General features: G+C 33.7%; 1 protein-coding gene across 8 annotated transcripts in view; it reads right to left on the reverse strand.

The window, feature by feature from the left end:
* Positions 1–21,631, reverse strand: part of CDH18 (cadherin 18) — a 1,074,788-nt gene that overhangs the window by 393,781 nt on the left and 659,376 nt on the right. The window contains exon 1 of one of the 8 annotated variants that reach the window (XM_030813929.1): positions 3,635–4,549. The exons of the other annotated variants lie outside the window; for them this stretch is intronic. The gene's annotated coding sequence lies outside the window, so the exon portion shown is untranslated. Of the gene's footprint in view, positions 1–3,634; positions 4,550–21,631 lie in introns of those variants that run through there. 8 annotated transcript variants of the gene reach the window in all.

Raw genomic sequence — 21,631 nt, forward strand, 5'->3', positions numbered from 1 at the left:
GAATTTTACTATATCATTTTATTTTTATGTGTCTGCTTACTGAATGCTCGCAAGACCTTCTCTGCTGCAACTCATTTATAGGAATACTTATTTTTGTAATGTGTAGAGGGCATAACACTAGTAAATGGAGCATGAAGTGCTGTAGCTCAGTTTTTACACATTTTAAGTTTCTGGTTGTAATTTAGAAAAATGCTTAGGATGGAGCAGAAGAGGTAGTGGGGAGCATATTCTGTCACACACCATAAGTGCCCTTAAAGGACAGCACTAGGCCAGGAGCAGTGGCTCACGCCTGTAATCCCAGCACTTTGGGAGGCCGAGGCGGGTGGATCACAAAGTCAGGAAATCAAGACCATCCTGGCTAACACGGTGAAACCCTGTCTCTACTAAAAACACAAAAAATTAGCCGGGCATGGTGGCAGGCGCCTGTAGACCCAGCTACTCGGGAGGCTGAGGCAGGAGAATGGCGTGAACCTGGGAGGCAGAGCTTGCCGTGAGCCGAGATCGTGCCACTGCACTCCAGCCTGAGCAACAGAGCGAGACTCTGTCTCAGAAAAAAAAAAAAAAAGGACAGCACTAGACCAGCCATAGTCAATCTTTAGATTGCATCACCCAGAAGGCTTGTTAAAAACAGACAGCTAGTGGAGTCTGAGAGGATGCTGGTCTAATGAGTTCACAGGTGATAATTCTTCCCATCTTGGAAACACCATTTGGTAGACACTGCATCCAACCATAATCCTCTTAATAGTAGGTGCCTGACTTTTTTATTCTTGAATCCCTGTTAAATCACACTTTGTCTCACATATGGGAGATGCTTACTACATAAGTGTTAAAGTAATTAAGGGTTTGATATTTTGACCTAATAATATTTGACTAATAGGATTTGATGGGCCCCAACTAATAGAAAAGTCAGCAACTGAGAGAGAAGTGACTAAACTTAGCTTTCACTTTTGCCTTCTACCTATGTAACTGGGGAATCCCAGGCTTTGTACTTGAAAATATTCTTCTATTTCTTCCATGTGTATACATAGATAGATAGATAGGTCTATAGATAGATGGATAGATAGATATAGACATAGATTACAAAGATTTGAAGCCATTGGAAACCCAAGTTAAAATGATGCATTATCATTTTTATGTTTTGTACCTTCAAAACATAAGAAATAATTTTTGATACATGAAGCAGAAATAATTTATATATATATACATATATACATATACATACACATAAAATCATAATTTTGCCTATTTTTAAACACAAGTAATCGAAATAGAATTGAATCTTTTAAATTGTTGAATCTAGAAAGAATTTGTTTACTTTTTCCTTAATTTTTATCAGTGTTTTATTCATAATTACATTTCAATTCTTTCTATTTTTAAAATATTGTAGCCAAATTATAGTTTCTTAATTGTCATTGAAAAATAAAGAATTCTGGAAGATACAAGTTTTTTATATTTTTAAGTTTTATTCCTTGGTAATTTTTTTTAATTGTAATTTTTTTTTTTTATATATACAGACTACATCCAAATTTCAACACGGCAACTAAAATGAATCAAAGTAATTCCCTAATATAGAAATTTTTTTTATTCCCCAATAATTAAGGCAACAATAGGCTGATGTTTACCAAAATTGTCTGCTCCTGGCCATCCAGGTTTGGCTATAATCGCTGAGTCCTTGCCAAAGGAACATGGCTAAAAGTAGTAAAAACTACATTCAGGCGTGGTCCATAAAACCCTCCCACAGGAGCATTTACTATCATATGGGACTGATTTTTAAAAAAAATCAATCAAAAGCCTACCCGTTTGTGAAGAAATCTTATTGACAAAGAAATAATGATCCTGGACGATAACATTTCGAAAACTTGAGTCTCAGATAAACCTTTGGATCCCGAGGCTTGAACATACAGTTGGAAGGTTCTAGTAGTCAGTCCCAAAGAACAGCTTATTTTCCACTGCCTACTCCAGATGTAGTTATGGAAGAAAAAAGTGCAAGAAATATCAACTATAAGGTACAACTAGACGGTTTATAAACAATAATGGGCCAGTGAGTTCCTGTTATCTGGAAAAATCAGTGTCTCATCCCCAGGAGTATTTAAATATTGATACGAACTGGAAACATCTGTTTATTTCTTATTTCTCCTTTTCCCAGGAGGGAATTTTTGTTGTGGTTACCCTGTCTCAGTTCTGCCCTTGATTTGGGATATCTGTAGGGCTGGAGTGGGATTGCCTTTTAGATCCTGACCATTTGGAGAAGACTATTATTCAAGAATCTTTAACTTTTACATATGGGATATATGTTTGTCTTTTTCGGGGTGGCATGAGTAGGTGTTATGTAAAGCATGAAGATTCAGTTATTTATTGACCAGAAGGGAAAACTCAGGTAGGGATTGGTTCATTGTTTGCTCAACCAATGCTCTGGTTTTCCTGGGCACAGAGCTTGCTAACTTCCTAACCTTGCTTGAAGTTAAAAGTGGCTATACAACTCAATTCTGGCCAACGAAATCCGTGTGGAAATGATTAACTCACTTCTTGGCATGGCTCATAAAATCTTCCCTTGTGATCAATCCTCCATTTGCTCTACCCATCTGGTGGATGAACACACAGAAAAAATTGAGGGCTTTGAAGAAGGCTGAGACACAGTAGAAGAGTGAATCCCCCAACAACTATGAAAACAAAAACCCTCACCATGTGCAACAGACTTCAAATCACCTGTGTTAAGCCATGGAGACGTGGAGATTTGCCTTTTAGCAGTATTACTGTACCACGAAGCAAGTGTGCTACAGTTTTGGTAAGATTTCATTTTGGCTAAAAACTTTCAAACTGTAAAAAAACACTATATTAAATGTTGGTAAAAGTGGGGCAAATCGTTACTTTTATTCAACATTGTGAAGGCAATACTGGAAAAATCTTCCTAAGTAACTGTACTTTACAGTATGCTTTGAATTTTAAATGGGGGTATGTTTTGATTGAGCAATTCTAATTTGGGGATTTTTTTCCTAACAAGAAAAATGTGAACAATTGCACAAGAATGTAAATACGAGGATAGTCATTAAAGGTAGAGATTATAAGCACCTAAAAGTATAGATGAAAAGGGGCTAGTTACATACTTCACAGCATGTGCACATGAAAGAATTCAGTGTAGCTATTAAAAGGGTGTCATGTAATTTTTTTATTGACTTATTCAAAGCTGGCTATGTGTGAGACATTTATGTTTATAGTAACATAGATTGAAAAAATAGAACTGGTCCTTTCCTCTTGGAACATTACAGCTTGGAAGTAGGGCCTAAAACAAGTAAATGGAATTATGTAACTGAGATTACAGCAAAGAGAATTTCAGCGCCATACAAAGGCACTAATGTAGGAAAATAGAAGCATGTTCTTCAGCCTTAAAAGACAGATGTTTGAGGACAAGCTGTGCTACCTACTTCACTTAAGATCTGGGAGTTGTTGTTTAGGAATCAAAATGATAGCTATTCACAAAATCATTTTGCATCTCATATATCATAATACATGTAAAGCATTTCATATAATATCTGACATATATTAGGTGCTCAGTAAAACTAGCTATTGTTAATAATGTTATTATGATGATTCATTACCACTTTCATTATTGACTTGGAGAACACAGCATAATAACTTCATTGTAAGAAGGTAGTTGTAGAACAAAGGGTTCAATATGTTCCCATTTTTGAAAACCTAGGTGGATAAAAAGGAGAAAAAAAGTTTTCCAAAATACTTTTCCCTTTAAGTATGGGAATTTGAGGGGAATTCCAACTTATTCTTTATAAGTTTAATTGTTTTAATTTTCTATATTGCCAATATTTTTGAGACAGCCAGATGTTATCCTATTGTGATTAGATTGCTAACTTTATAAAACTTACATGCTTAAAACACATGACATGGCAGACCTTCAACTATAATTCTAAAATATACGAATTGGAGTTAACTACTAGAACATATTTATATCATTCTTTGTTACAATGTCAGAATACAAAAATACGGCACACAAACAATTATTAGGAACTTAGGAAATAGATCTTTTCATGCTGCCCTGGTACAATGGTTCCACCTAGAGAAGAAAAGCCTGTGAATGTTGTCTGCCTCCTGAGTTATTTCTGTGGCTGATGGAAAGGAGATAATTTATCTACCTAAAAGAAACAAAGTTCCTACAGTGTGGCAGGCACAGTACTAGACAGTTTATATCCATTCTCTCAGTCTCTCATTTAAGCCTTACAATTATTCAAATAGAGAGGTATCACAGAGGCTCATCTTATCCATGAAAAAAATCGAGGCTCATAAACATTAAGCAACTTAACTACAACTATGTAATTTGTAAGTAGCACAAAAATGTAATAAAATAGTAACTTATATTACATGAGTCTATGATAAATGTACTCTCATACCGGAAAGTCATTTTATAAAAAAAATCTTTTTGTGTGGCACAAAGTAAAAATTAAAATTTCAATTTTTAAAGACTGAATTTTTAGAACTAGTTTTCGAATGTTTCAAACTTTGAAACAGTAAATACTATTCAGGGAGATCAAATAGAGGCTAAAAAATGTCTCTAGCTTATTACTAAGAATTTTTCATTTATTCATGCATTGAAATGTCTACCATTATATACTCTCATTTTTATAAACAAAATATAAATTATATAATTTAAAGCCTCTTTCAAGTCCAATGAACAATACTCTAATCTAAGCTTTCTAAGCTTTCTTCAGCTAAAGTTATCTTAACTTGCTCGTTACACTTAGTGCTTTAATCTAAGCAGAATCAATTTTTTTTAAAAAAGCAAGTGTAATGTTGCAAAGAGAGATTTTTATGGGGTGGTAAGAATGCCCTAAGTGATCAAAAGGTTGTGTCAATTCTTAAGGTAAATAACAAGACTTGTAAGCCTTTAAAAAGAAGTTTGCCAAATGACTACTTGTTTTTCTTAACTCTAGTATGGAGGAGTACGTATTAATACATTAAATACTGACTTTACAGCAATTCCCATATTTATAAGGAAATGATGAAAAGGGAAAAATAAAGACCTAAATGTTCTAGTTCACTGTTTAAATCTAAGTTCGGATATCTATTACTTGTATGATACTGGGTAAATTCATTGAAATATCTGCTTTATTATTTCCTTGGGTGTGAATTAAATAGAACTTAAAAACACGGATTGGTATAAGCATGCCTACAGCAGTAGATATAAAGCATTCATTAAAATAATTGGAACACCACTGTGATTGTAGCAAGCATTTGGTAAGTTTCAGTTGAAGTATTTAGAAATAACAAAATACGAAAGGCTTATATAGGAAATGAGATATGTGTGCATCAGAGAGAGATCATAGGTATTTAATTAAATATATTTGATTTGTTTGATTAGTTGTTTCTTTCAAAGACATAGTTGGAGTCTCCTAGTTTGGGCCTAACATGCTTGAATTATTCTGTCGTGGCCTCCTCTCAGGGTTTCATTTGATGTCATGTCTATATACATGTTAAGAAAATACTTATTTATATCTTTTAAAGGTGACTTAATGAATTGTTTGCTTGAAATCCTGTTCTGTCCTACCAGGCAAATTATAGAAAACTATGTAAACAAAGCCAAATCCTAATGTATTTCTATTTAGGGGCATTATATATACCATGTAAACATACATTTGACATTGTAGAAATAATATGTTCCCAGAGTGTAGTGTAGTATGAACCAGGCTTCTATTTTGGGAAAATGCTCAAACAAATCATCACGTTCAGGTAAACCCCCATATGTACTTCAATCTCTTTTCTTTTCAACTATCTAACTGACCCGCAAACCACACACTGAAACTCCCTTAGATGGATATAAGACATGAAGTCATTCAAAAGTTACCAAAAAAAGTCCACAAGCAGAGGCCTAGCTATATTAGAAACTTAAGTATATTAAATTAAATTTTATTTAAATTCGGCTTCCAAACAACAAATACCATTTACATATACAGAGGTGAATGCAAATCGAGTAATTTTAAACAAGAAGAAGCATTTTTAGAAACCCTAAAATGAAGAGTAATTACACTCATTTAGATAACCATCAAATCTATAGGATTTAGCTTTCAAGTGAATTAAGCATTGAAGAAGGATAGATTTATCTGACAGTTGAAGAGCTCCTCTGAATTGCAATATTTTTGGTTGATACGCGTGTGTACAAGACTAACTACTTTGAAAATGAAGTGCTGTGAAAAATGTCAAGAGATCCATTTGGTGTAATCATTGCTCTGGACTTCAGCACAGTGGAATGAACTACAGTAAATTATTCAAGTATCTCATTTTGAAGGGCACATTAAATAGCATTTAATTATGTCTGTTCAAAGCATGAAGGGATTTTTAATGCAACATCCAAAATCTAAAATTAGTTTGAAAAATCTGTTTGAAACACTTGTATGCTCATAGAGAAACACTAAAAATCTCAGAAACTTTCCAAATAAAGATGCCATTAACTCTCAAAAGGAATGTTTCCCATTTAGTCACTTATCTATTGTTAATCTTATCTCTAAATTCTTATTGACTCTGTTGGCTGGAATTGTTGACACTGCAAACAATTTCTATTTACTCTTACTTAGCGTGAAGCCTATAGCCCTGCAGGGAGCCCCTTTGAATTCACACACTTAATTACTTCCTGCTCTCCAGGGAAGTGTTATTCTGGCAAAAGGAGAGGTGAGAGAGTTTATTAAATGGTGCCATAAACTAGACAATCATATTATGAAGGGATATGTATGAAGGCAGAGGGCAGATACAATATTAAAAAGAAAAATTACTAACATTTGGAAATGAGGAAAAGGGAAGAGAGTAAGTCCTTTCAATGCCTTATTTTAATAGAGGGTCCAAAAGTTATGTAAATATCTAGACAAATATTTCTTTGTCTTATGTGCTACCCACGATTGATTAAAGGTCAATACTCTGTTGAGTTACATAATAAATAGATTTTTTTTGTCAAGACAAATGCAAATGGTTCACCCTAGTAGAAACTATAACATCAAAGGTCATGGTTTTATTTTCATGCAGAACATCAGTTTTGTATCTGGCCAAACAGATTTACTCCAGTCTAATGTTCATTATTCAAATGCTGATAAATACCCAGGTCTTCAAGTGCCTTTTTTTTTTTTTTTTTTTTTTTGAGATGGAGTTTCACTCTTGTTACCCAGGCTGGAGTGCAATGGCGTGATCCTGGCTCACTGCAACCTCCACCTCCTGGGTTCAAGCAATTCTCCTGCCTCAGCCTCCCGAGTACCTGATTACAGGCATGCACCACCACGCCCAGCTAATTTTCATACTTTGAGTAGAAACAGGGTTTCACCATGTTGGCCAGACTGGTCTCGAACTCTTGACCTCAGGTGATCCACCTGCCTCGACCTCCCAAAGTGCTGGGGTTACAGGCATGAGCTACCGCACCTGGCCTCAAATGCCTTTTGAATTACCTTTATTATTCTGCTGGTTCCCTACCTGATGGGCTTAATTACATCTTATACATGTTCATTCTGTATTCTATTAAAACCATGTTGAACTATCCTGTAGTTCAACAGGGGAACAATTTTTTGGTATTTTTTTACATGGAACTTCATGGTGTACCTCTACTAATTGTAATGTATTTTGAATATCTCAACTTAGATGATGTCATATACAAATGTGACTATTAAAATTTTCAACAACATATTATCTTTGTGAATTATTGCCAGGTTTGATCTCCTTCCATTAGTATTCTATGTTCAAAAGTCATCTGTGCAACTCATAATACATGTCTTACAGTATTATTTTATTCATTTTTGGGAAGAAAATTGCCAACTCAAAAGCAATGTTCACAATTTACAATTCTTTCCTTGCGATTCTTTGACTCTGTGTCTCATTACTTCACATAGAAAATATTCTGAGTATAGGAATAGTTTATTATTTTTTGTAATTCATTGTATATAACATTTAGGTGGATGTACATTCAGTAATAAATTCATTTTTATTATAAAATGCAAGCATAACATACAAGCCCCATTATCTTGTGGCTGTTTTATTTTTAAAGTTATGTCAGAAAGTTTAATTTTCTTAGGATCATTAAGTCACATGAATCTTAAGAGATAAAGAATTTCATACACATTGTTTAAAAATTGGAAATATTCTATTTTCTAAATTAAAATAATAGTTTGGATTATTACATATTAAAAATACTAAGGACAAAGACTCATTTCACTGTTTTACTTTAGTTTCAAAAATAGTTTTCCATCCGAACTCTCTGAAGTATTACTGCAGTGAAGGCATGGCATCAATATGTGCTAATTGTGATGTGAATGAACATACCAAACCTTAGAAAGAAGTCTCAGAAAATTTTTCATTAATATGTAATCACTGTCATCTTAGAATTAATGCCCTAAGAGAATGCCAGAAAAAATACATATGTATGATTATGGAATAGATATTACTATATTTACATCCTCACTGATAAATGAAACAAGAAAGAAATATGAAATTTAACTGTAAGTTATCAGGTATCAAGATATCTTTAGATGCATTTTTGTTAACTTTATAAAATTACTATTATATTTATATGACTAGATGACTTTCAAATTAATAACAAGAATAATATATGTTATTAAATATATTTAGCCCTTTAAAGGAAAGGTATGCTTGGGCTTTTCAAGGTAGTTTAACCCTGAAACAGAAGAAATAATCTGTGCAAGATACTCTGCTTGCCACATGCTTCAGACAGCCCCAAATGCTGCCTCGAGACCACTGACCTTGACTTACAGAAACAAAATCTGTGGGCATTGGCTGAAAACTACATTTTAAATAAGCTTTTCAGATGATTCTTATGACAGTTTGGAATCTAATGTTAGGAAGCTAATGCTTAGCATCATTGGTCTTGAGAAATGATATAAACAGTTCTTTGAAACGAAGATTGAGTTCAAATTGTGTTAGACTCTGTGATACCATTAGAGTAAAACACTCAAGTCACTTTGACGAAATCACAAGCAGTTTATACACTAAAACCTACTCTTGGTCATACAGGTTTTCACACAATGACTATCCATTGATTGTTTACTACATCAACATTTTTTTTTTTATTTTGGTAGGGCTTTGTCATATGTTTGACTTCTAAGCATGAGTTTTGCCCTTTCATTTCTAAAGATTTAGAAAAAGAACCATAATTGTTTTGTCCAGTATTACATTTTCAAAGTGATTGTTTCTCTTTTATATTTGTTTATATAGTTTAAATATTACATTTTATTTGTTCAGTATCATGTCTTAAGTGTAAAGATTATATTCTGAATATTAGCTAGAATTTGAAAATGCCAGGTGAATTGGATCTGAAATAGAAAGGGGTTTGACATTCTGTTTTTAAGGCAAAATGAGTATTCTACTTGAATTTTTACTTTTAAATGCAGAACTAAATCTCAACTTGTAAATATACAAGGATAGATGAGAGTTTACTGAAGCAATGTGCTTACTCTTTTCAATATTAAAATACTTTTTTTTAGTATAATGCTAATATATAATCTATAATATTAAACTATTATATCATCTTCATTTAAATTACATTTTACTTTCTGAAACATGACTTAAAGAATACAATTTGATATGTGTTTTACAGGCCATAAAGTGTTTTTAATCTTTTTAATGTGTGATTATTTTTATGTGCAGTAAAGCATGGGTTGTCAGTTGGATATGTTGAAATGTATAATCTTTAAGCCTTTTATGGAGATTTCTTTGAATAGCACATCTTTTTCTATATATTTTCAACTGACAGTCAATGGGAAGTTAAAATTATAGCTACAGTTAGAGCCCCATGTTCTACTAAAAAGTCTGAAAACAAATTTTGCAGCAAGGTCGCCTGCTTCAGCTCATTTCTTGCTATAAAAGACTGTTAACAAAATTGTTTTCACTAAAACTTTGATGATTTTGGCAGTTGAGTCTCTGAGGTAAACTTAAGACCTATTAATGGAACAGAATGAGAACAATAAAAGGAGAACTAAACAGTCCTGAAATAAATTAGAAATATGGAAAATTATTAAATACTGCCTAACACAGCATTATTTTACCCTTGAGGCTAATTTCTATTTTAAGTTGACATCTATCATTTCATTTCTTACCGCAAAGAGTTCCTATACAAAATATTAAAATTATAAAAAATACATCAATCCCATCCAAAATAGTATATAAGTATATTGTACAATATTATTTAAATTATGACAGATACATACATTAAAAGAAATATGGGAAATAAATACTATAAATGTTTTACATACTTATAACAACTCTGTGTTTTAAAATAATATAAACGTTTTAAATAATTGTAACAACTCTGTGTTTTAAAAAAAGTATTGGTGTGAATCATCTTTTATGTTATTTTATCATTTTATTGTTGCTTGAAAGGACAGGATTATTTCTAGCAACTTTAAGTAAGAAATTTCAATCTTTAAAAAAATTTTTTTAACAATCTCTCTTTCTCTTTCCACTGAACTAGTATGATATGTAGTACAGCGAGGTTATTAAATAATAGCATTTATAAATAACAGAACAAAAGCAAACTAGGGACATTATAATTAATTGATTATAATTAATATTTCACACTATCAGGACATTATGCATTTTTGCAAAGTGATATTGGTAGTTTGAGATGTTACAGCAGTTCAAAAAAATAATAATTTATCACTAAAGAACATACATTTATCCCACCTTCTGCTTCCTTTTTCCACTGCCTTCCACAGTATAGGTGAAAAATGATTTCAAAGTTAGATAACTTTGTGATTAAGGGAATGAACTCTGGTGCCAACATATCAAAGTTCAAAATCTAGCTCTATCTTTGACTATCTCTCTGGCTGAGGCCAAGTGACTTAATCTCTAAATCCTTCATCTTAACTTGTACAACGTTTATTAAAACAGCATGTACTTTGGAAGGTTGGTGTGACCGTTAAGTTATAATGACATCCAGTTTATTTTAAATGCTGTCAAGAGTACTAGCTGTTATCAAGCAAATCAGATTTGCATACAGCATTTGGCATGATGTCTAAAAAGGGACAGTAAATCTGTAATGTGATTTCATACATCTAAGAATAACTCGTTAGGTTTTACATTAGTGTAAAATATGTCGGTTAAAAAATGCATTAACATTTGTTGTTTACCTCTTAAATTGCCAAACAAAGATAACAAACTGTAGTTAAGAGCAAGAGATCTGGCTTTAGAAAACAGAGTTCTACAGGGTCTTGATCTGTTTGCTCAGCCTGGAGTACAGTGGTGCAATCATAGCTCACTGCAGCCTAGAGCTTCTGGGCTCAAGTGATCCTCCCATTTCAGCCTCCTGAGCAAGTTAGGACTACAGGCATGCACCATGACACTCAGCTAATTTTTATTTGCAAAAATGTAAAACAATGCAGCTCTTCTTACTATTATTTTTAAATACAGCTATTTTTCATAACAACAGGTGACATGCTAATATGCAATGAGTTGTTATTGTTATTTTAGAAAATTAAATGGAATGTGTTTATAATTTCTTAGTTTTAGTTTCTTATATGGTGAGTGTTGATAGATCTAATCTACAGAAACAAAATCTCTTTATGGTCCTCAATAAATTTGAGAGTGTGTGAGATCAAAAAGTTTGAGAACTTCTGTATCATGCCATTTTATTTCCATGACCACAGAGGTAGCAAAGAATTTCAATGAATTTTTCACAACCACGTTTCTTCTTAAAGCAAAAAAGTAAAACAACAATAAAACTGATTAACTCACATACTTTGGTTGAGGCATCTCTAATTATCACACCACTCAATCTTTATTACTTGACACTGGGCTCAGAATTGGACCCTGAATAAAGCCAGCTGACAATAATCTTTCTTGGATCTAGAATTTAGACTCTGCTTGGTGAAGTACATTAGATGACTGCAGTACTTAAAATGAAAACTCACCCAGTACCTGATTTAGCTTTGGTGACATGGTGAGTCAAAGCCACATGCAAGCTAAAAGCTATGCAGTAGAGGAGATTGCATGAGTAAGCAAAGAAAGCTAGCTGGCAAAAAGAATCAAAATCACAGAGAGGACAGAAACAGAGACAAGAGAGGCAATCATTTCAGTTGCCAAATATGAAAAAGCAACCCTAATTTCTGACATCCAGTCCGAGTCTCCACAAGCCAGTTAAATCTTTATTTTCTGACTTAGGATGTTCCTGAGATTTGCTGTGTTTCCTCGCAATCAATCTTTCTCTTTTGAGTATGTGTGTTACTCCAGTAATGTATCTTTTATTGCAATAAACTTTCATAGAAATATACCACATATATAGCAGGGTGGCCACACCTGTTTAAATATACACTTCAGTGATGTTTATAAAGTGAGAACATCTGTGTAATCGCATCCAGCTCAAAAATTACATCACCAGTATCCAGATGTCTACCCCTGTCCACTTCGGTCACTGGTTTTCAACAAAGGTAACCTACCTCTACTGTCAATTAACTTGAAATAATTATGTCATATGATATACTATTCTTTTTGTGTGGATTTGTTCATTCATCATTATGTGTGTGGGATGTATCCATTTCATAAAACATAGCAGTAGATTGATCTTTACATTGCTATATATGACTGCATATGACGAATTACCAATATTTATTTATGCATACTGTTATTGATGCATGTTGGGTTGATTTAGTTGGGGACCACAATAAATAAGGTCACCATAAGTACACATATACTTGGCTTTGGGTGCCCACATGTATATGCATTATTTATGTGATACATACACAGAGCTAAGAGAAGAATGGCTAAGAATTTTTTTTTTTTTTTGCTATCCTTGGCCATTTACATTTTCACATACAACGTGTAATTAGCTTATACCAAAAACATAACAGTGCACACTCACTACCAGTTTATTCCCAAACAGCTTTCCAATGTAGCTATTTCTCCTTATCTCATTGGTTTCTCTCAGTTATATTCTGAGATAACCGCATTGCCTAATATATATACTATTTTATATATATGTGTGTGTATGATATATCTCCTGTGCTTTATCCCTCTCCTCATGATCTGTTTTGATGAATAGATTATTAAAATAGATTTATTAACTTTTCTTTAATAGTGATTTATGTTCTATTTAAGAAACAAAATCATGATGTTATTCTCATGTGTCTTTTTCCCCAAAAGTTGTATTCTTTTAATATTCACCTTTAGCTCTACAATCCATCTGGGACTTGTTTTTTTTTTTTTTCCTCTAGAGACAGTGTCTAACTCTGTCTTCAGCCTGGAGTGCAGTGGCATGATCATATTTCTCTGTAGCCTTAACCCCCTAGGGTCAAGTGATCTTCTTGCCTCAGCCTCACAATGTAGCTGTGACTACAGGTGCACACCACCATGTCTTTTTTTTTTTTTTAATTTTTTTTGTAAAGACTGGGTCTCACCTTGCTCCTCAGACTAGTCTTGAACTCCTGGACTCAAGCAAGCCTCCTGCCTCAGCCACCCAAAGGGTTGAGATTTACAGATGTGAACCACCACACCCAGGGTCTTACTTTTGTATATGGTATGAGACAAACGTCATGGTTCAATTTTTTGTGAACTGAATATTCAGTTGATTCAGAAACGTATGTTTAAAAGGCCATGCATACACAATTGCATGGTGTGGCCACCGCCTATATCACAAATTATATGGCAGTATTTGTATAGGTAGGTTCTAATCTCTCCATTCTATTCCATTATTCTATTTGTCTCTTCCGAGATTTCTATCACACTGTTTTACCATGTTGCATTATAATTAGCTTTGATGTAAAATAGTGCTATCCCTCTAACCTTTTCTTCTTCAAGATTATTTTTGCTATCTTTGGCCATTTACATTTTCACATACATCTTACAATTAGCTTGCACACAAAAACATACATGTGCACACACACTGACAGTTTATTTTTTTTTTAAATGGATGCTACAGAACTATTTTGAAAGAATTCACATCTTCAGAACACTTAAATCCTTAACATGGTATATATTTCCTTTTATTTATGTCTTCTTTGCTTTTTTCAGTAATGGTTTTAGGAATTTTGTATGTGTGTAAGTTTTAGACATCTTTCATTAGATTTATTTCTAAGTATTTAATGTTTCCTGATAAACACACACATATATATGGTGTGTTAAATTTATAAATGTATATAAATTTATATATATGTGGTATTTTAAATTTTACATTTCTAATTTGGGGCTGGTCTATAGAAATAAAATTAGTGTTTGCATTGTGGCTTTCTAACAGAAAATCTGCTAAAATTATTTACTAATTTCAATTATTAATCTGTAGAATCTGTGGAATTGTTTATGTACATAGTCATCCTCCTTTAAATATCACGTTTAAAAATTTCTTCTTCGTTAGATGTTACACTCATATTTCATTTTCTTTGCATTAGCAGAGGCCTCCTGTACAATTTTAAATAGAAGTCCTGGTAACAGACTTTTTTTTTTTTTACTTGTTCTTGATTTCTAGAAGAATGTTTTAGTTATTTTTGCCAATAAATAAGTTTGCTTTCAATACATTTTTACCTGGAAAAGGAAATGCTGTTTTACAGCTTCCCTTGGTATCTATGAGGGATTCATTCCAGGACCCACTAGGGGTACCATAATCTGTGCATGCTCAACTCTGTGATATAAAATGACATAGTGTTTGCACATAATATATGAATATCCTCCCGTATACTTCAAATCATCATTAGATTGCTTATAACCTAATAAATATAAATACTATGTAAATGGTTGTTCTATTGTATTTTTTAGGGAATAATGACAGCAAAAAAGTCTGTACATTTTCTGTACGAAGCCAACCATCAGGTTTTTTTGAGTATTTTCTATCTATAGGTAGTTGAATCCAAGAATGTACTACTCATGGATATGGAAGGCCATTTGTAATATCTAGTTTGCTAATAATTTTATAATAAATTGACATTAAATGTTAGCCAATTTTTTTCTGTACCTCTTGAGAGAAATGTGTAATTTTTCTCCTATGTCCTATAAAATTTTTGAAATTTATTGAGTTTCAAACTTAAATGACCATGTGTTTCAGAAATAAGTTCAGCCTAGCTATTTTTTATAGCTCTTGTATTTTTGTGTTAATATTTTTATGATTTTTGAATTTATATTTAGGGAAAACTCTGGCTTTTGTTTTTCTTTTGTTATAATATCATCAGTTGATCTTAATAAACCATTATTGTCCTATTCTGCAGAAGAATCTATCTTAAAACGCTGTTATTTTAAATTAAAATATTGTAAAGAATTTACATCTGATGCCACCAGGCCTAGGGTTTTCCTTAGGGGAAGGTTTTTATAGTACTTGACTTTTAAAATCAAGGGATCTCTGATTAGAAAAATGAGATCTAGCAATTTATATTAATTTTTAAAAGGCCTAAAGACATATATGGTCACAGCCAAAATGTCATGATTTCAAAATGGACTCATAAAATGCATTATCTAATAACAATAAAGGAGAGATATCAGATTGTGTCCAAAATACTGTTGTCTCCAGAAGAGAATTACATGTGATATCATATAAATATGTACACACGAGAAAAATCCTGCAATGCAAGATGAGGCTATTAACAGGAAAAGGCCAAATGGTTACCATCTAAGAATCTTCTGAAGATGAATTACTGTATTTGTTTTCAATCTCTAGTATAATCAAATTACCAGAAACTTGGTAGCTTACCACAAAACAAATTAATTTGTTTACAGTTCTGGAGTTCAGAAGTCCAAAATGAGTCTAACAGGCTAAATAGTCTTGGCAGATTCATGCTCCTGGAGGTTCTGGGGGTCACCTGTTTCCTGTGCTGTTACAAGCTTCTGGATGCTGCCTGCATTTCTCAGCTTGTGGCCCCTTCTGCCATATCAGAGCACATCACTCCACCTTCTTGGACTGTCACATCTCCTCTCTCTGTTTTACCAACACTTGTGATTACTTCAGGCCCACCCAGATAAACCAGGAGAATCTCCTATCTCAAGACCCTTAATTACGTCTGTAAAGTACTTTTTTTCCATGTAGTGCATTTAGAGGTTCTGAGGATTAGGATGTGGAAATCTTTGGGGGAGTATAATTCTGCCTGCTACAATGGTCTCGTTGAATACATAAATGTCCAATGGCTAAGCTCCATTCAAAGATACTCAGCTTGCTGAGAAACAACACAATTTTGACACTGCACAGAAAATGCAGACGTTTCACATTAATCAAACTCAGAACAGCACTAGCCCAGAACACCAATGTATTTTTTTATTTTTATTTTTTTTTGAGATGAAGTCTCTCTCTGTTGCCCAGGCAGGAGTGCAGTGGCACATTCTTGGCTCACTGCAACCTCCGCATCCTGGGTTCAAGTGATTCTCCTCCCTCAGCCTCCCGAGTAGTTGGGATTACAGGCGCCCACCACTATGCCTGGCTAATTTTTGTATTTTTATTAGAGACAGGGTTTCACCATGTCTGCCAGACTGAACATCAATGTATTTTAAATGTCGTATAGGTTGCAATACTTTTTCCAGAATAACCACAATGGTCACTTCTTATAGATAGATCTGTGTAGAAAACCAATTTAAAACCAGTTTCTGAGTGAATGTGGAATCAGAAAAAGAAGATTTAATTACATAATAGAAAACTTTACTATTAATGAGTGAACTATCTATTTCCACAATAGTGGATAACATCCTTAGTAAGATTATAATATCCAAAATTCATTCTGTAATTCTTTCTTCCTTGTGAATTTCTACCCTTGGCACTGGCATCCTTTGGCCTGGTCTGCTCTCTGTATCATTCCATTTTACCTATCCCTGTTCTAAATGATATAGTCTTCAATATGCCTTTATCTGTGGATCTAAGAATCTTTCTATCTCGTTAAAGTGACAGTGCGTCTCCAAAATAAAATGTGCTGATTTTATAGTTTCACCTTCTAATATCGGTATAATTTTATTTATTTCAGAATTCTTGTCTGGATGGCAGAGGAATGGGGATAGGGCTAACATGTGAGTAGAAACCTTTCCTGAATCAAAGATTCATGGCTAAGAGCATAATCCTGAATCCTTACAAAAAATATTTTGTGGAAACTAGAACCCTTCAACTTGAATTAGTGTTGCTTCAGCGATTATGTTATGCACAAAATGAAAGATAATCACGTAAAAGATAATTTATAATTCTTTTACTCAGTTTAAGTAATAACTCACAAAACAACTTATAATAGCCCCAAATTGGTCAAGATTCCCGCATTATCTCCCTCAGGAAATAATGAATTCCCTGTTATAAGTGCCTCAAGCAACATTAACTGGATTATATTTAGGAGAAGATTCTAGCCTCAGATTGGTGTGAGATCCATGTAACCTTTGAATTTCTCCCCAGGCTGAGCTACTCTGTTTTCAGAATAGAAACAACAGCTTTGGAAATGATACAAACCTCCAGCATGGGCAGATCCCATCTTCCTATTATATACGTTTGCTTCCTAACTGACTCACACATTTACTAAGAGAATGGAATGTAATTACACATTTCATGTTTAAAAGCGTTTCCTAGGAGCAAAGCAGGAGAGAAGGACACTTCGAGAAACAAAGATCGAATGAAGAGTTGCCACAGATGAGATGTCTTTAAGGGCATTGTCTTGCTGACTTTTTATTTGGCTGTGTTTCAAGCTCACTTTTCTGTTCTCTTAGTCCTAGCACTTTGTGGGAAATGAGGATGAGTAGTAAATGTGCAATTTGGTAGGTGTCAGGGATGATAAAAATGCAAAATAAAAACTAGATTTAATTTGAAAATTTAATGCAATAGGAAACAATAGAAATAATTAAGGTTTAACACTGTTGAAAATAAAAGAAGACACTGTCTGACGTAGCTAAAGTATCCACAGAGCTAAAATTCTACCTGCTTGGTTAATAAAGGACAAGTATATCTTTAAAGTGCTCTAGCTAATGTTAGCTTACCTTTGGGAGGAAAAATAATGCTGTGATATATGATACTCATTACTTTTTGATATGTTAAAATAATAAATAAGGAAATTCAATTTTACTTTTTCATATTGAGAAAGGGTTGGAAACAAGAATTTGCATAGGGCATCAACTTTGTAATGTTATTACCCTTATAATCATCAATTATATTGTCTAAAATTCTTAACACTGGAATGACTTATTTAGCTGAGAGACAGTCTCCAACGATCTGTAACCCTCATGTGCATTTCCTCCTGGTATTGATGTACCTGTATAGTCCTCTTTGACATAGAGTAGGGTCAACCTGTGACCAACAAGAATATTGTAGAAATCATGGAGTGTGACTTCCAAAAAGTCTTCACCTTGTGTTCTCTTGGATTGTTCACTCTGTGGAAAGCCAGCTATCAAATCACATGGACATGCAAGCAGAGGACCAGATAGAAAGGTACCAACTCCCAGAACATATGCGCGAGCTCATTTTCTAGGCCCAGTCAAGATTTCAGAAAATGACTTCCCTGCCAACACTTCCTGAAAGTGACCTCATAGGAGACCCTGAACCAAAACCACCCAGCTATGTGACTTCTAATTTCTTGACCCACAAAAGTGATGCAACATATTAAACACTGGTTGTTATTTAAGCTGTCAAGTTTTGGAGTAACTTGTTATGCAGTGTCATGGCCTAAATGCTTTTGTCTCCCCAAAAGTAATATGTTAAAACCTAATTCCCAATGTGATAGCAGTGAGAGATGGGAAATTTGGGAGGTGATTAGGTCATGAGAGTGAAGGCATTAGTGCTTTTATACAAGAGGCCTCCCAAACAGCTCCCTCTACCCTTCTGCCTCTGAGGACACAGGAGAAGGTACCAGGAGGTGAGTTACGGATACCCCAGCTTCCAAAACTGTAAATTACTATTGTTTGTAAGCTAGCTAATTCAGGGCATTTTGCTATAGCAGCCTGATTGTACTAAGCTATGCAGCAAAAAGAAACTGATACAATATAAAATATATTTGTGTATGTTAATATTGATACAAATTGTGTTAATAAGTACACTAGAATTAGTACCATAGTGAGAAAAGTTTTCCCCGAACAGCGTTTGCATATATCCACATTATTTCTAGACAGAAGAAATTGCTGAATCACACAGAGGGACTTTAAAAAGAAAGGAACAAATTGTATGTTTAGGACCACATAGACCGACACAGCTTGATAATGACTTTAAAAAGCATTCCTAGTTTGTAAGCAGAGGTTATTTGCACACATGTACATACATTCATTTTCTCTCTCTTTCTCTCTCTCTCTCCCACAAGATTGTTTGAGACTCATATTACAACAGATTCAGGGGGAATACGAGGGAGGGCACAACTGTAGGGGAACTTCAGTCTTGCTTGTTTGTACTGAGTGGTAGAGACTATTTAAGGAAGATTTATGGAAGTTAATGTGACTTTTCAGTACTTGTTTGTTATTTTTGCTCACCTAAATTCTCCTTTAGGAAGCTATTGTTGCTAAAATTTGGTGGAAATTGATTTGCAGTGAAAACATATATTTAGCCTTCTGTTATTTTTAACTCATTATCTCATATTGAAAAACTCCTATATTAAAGATCAGAGGTGGGAAAATAAGCACGTTCTATGATTTTACAGAAGTAATTTGCATTGTCAAACCTATCATTAGTACCTTGCATACCTGCTATCTTTTTGCTTTTCTTGCATTTTAAAAATTATTTATCTTAAAATAGACTGAGTGTACTGACTGAAAAGTAAGAGATTTTATATTTATTTCTTTTTTAGAGAGACGCAAGGGCTCCATAATTTCTAATAACCCTCAAACACATTAAAGAATCAAGAATCGTTAGAAAAAATCCACTGATATTTTAAAATTGGATCTATTTTAGTTTTTAAGCTTCCTCTTTTAGGTGAAAGACTACAGTATTTCAATGTAAACATATAAAAAATGTTAATAACCACTTGAATATTTGAATGCCATTGTTAATAGAAGTGATACGTTCACATGAATACAGATTTTTCTACAAAATTCAGGATACTTTAACCAGTTAAATAGATACATTTCACATGTCTACTGAGTATTCTAATACATATTTAATATGAGAAATAGACATAGTAAACAAATGACATATTAAGAAAATGACAAGATAGTAAGTCACTAGGATTAAGTAAATGTCTGGCTACCTAAAAAAAAAGCAAATTGGATTATTTAAATTATTAAAATAAACATATACTGAACTTCCTGTAATAGCAACTTATTCTTTATATTTTTGTGAAGATGTTTTCTATTATTATAGAAAATTAAGAAACCATATGTGCATTGTGAGCTGAATAAAATTGCATTTGTTTTGGTTGTCATACAGCATTCTACAAATGAGTTCCCATTTATCTTCGTAGCTGTTTGTACAAGCATTTGGGGCTAGAAAATCAGTAACATTTGACCTCTGAACATTTCTATCTTTTCTCAGACTTGTTCAATATTAGTGAACATCAAAGAGTAATTTATCTCTATGTCACACTTGCCTGAAGAATTTCTTAGGGTCTCAAGAAGAATGATGAGGTTAGTCTTTAAGTCCTGAGACTTCCTGAAGGTGAATTTTTCTCTCTGATGTACACAGATAATTCCGTCTTTGCTGAAGATTTGCTCCTGTGTCTTTGTTCTCATTGCAAATGTCTAGGTTTTAGGTTGCCTATTTAATATTTCCGTTTTAATGGAACCTTGGATCTAAATGCTCACTTGAACACTGCTCTACGTAGTAGATATTTTGGCCTAAATCTGGATTATGTTCACTGCTGGGATAGAGGCATGTTGGCTGAATTTATGGGAAAAATCCAGCTGAAGTTATTATTATAGTGTCAATCAGAGAACAGAACTGAGATTCTCCTTGAGAAGAAACTTGAGCTGACATAGGTAGATTTTTCATGGAATGTCTTGCAAACTGGTAAGGCTTTCAATAAAAGTCTGTGTTGCCAGGGAGTATAAGAAGAAGCCACAAATGCTGAGCTTGATCTTGTTTAAGGTCATAATTTTTATAAAGGAGTAGTTTTTCTGATGAAAGCATTGGGCTTACTTGAATTTGTCTTAGCTGTAAGACTGTGAGTCTTAAAAGAGCAAAGGGCCTGAGAGCTAAAAATGATCAAGTTCTAAACCTCCCAGCAGTTCCAAATGACCCAGCAATTTCACTCCTGGGCATTGATCCCAGAGAAATGAAAACTTATGTTCACACAGAGACCGCTACACAAATGTTGATAGCAGAGTTATTTGTTATAACCTGGATCTGAAAATAACTGAAATGTCCTTCCACAGGTGAATCACTAAATAAACCATACAGCCATACCACAACAAAATGGCTCAGCAATAAGAAAATAGACTATTTATAAACACAATACTAGGATGAATCTCCAGAGAATTATGCTAAATGAAATAAGCCGAACCCCAATGGTTACATATTAGATGACTTTACTTATAAAGCATGATTGAAATGACAAAGATACAGAGTTGGAAAACAGGTAAGTAATTTCCAGGGGTTAGGGGACTGGTGAAAAGCAGTTGAGACTGAGGTAGACATGGTAAAAGGGGCTGTTCTGTATTTTGACTGTGATGGTAGCTACACAAATCTAAACGTGGAAGACTAAAAAAAGGTCCCCAGAAAACATCCATGCTTCAATCCCTGTAACCTGTGTTGCATTATTTGGGAAAAAAAAAAGGTCCTTGAAGATGT

This window comes from Nomascus leucogenys, chromosome 6, assembly GCF_006542625.1.
Source record: "Nomascus leucogenys isolate Asia chromosome 6, Asia_NLE_v1, whole genome shotgun sequence".
Classification (NCBI taxonomy): domain Eukaryota; kingdom Metazoa; phylum Chordata; class Mammalia; order Primates; family Hylobatidae; genus Nomascus; species Nomascus leucogenys.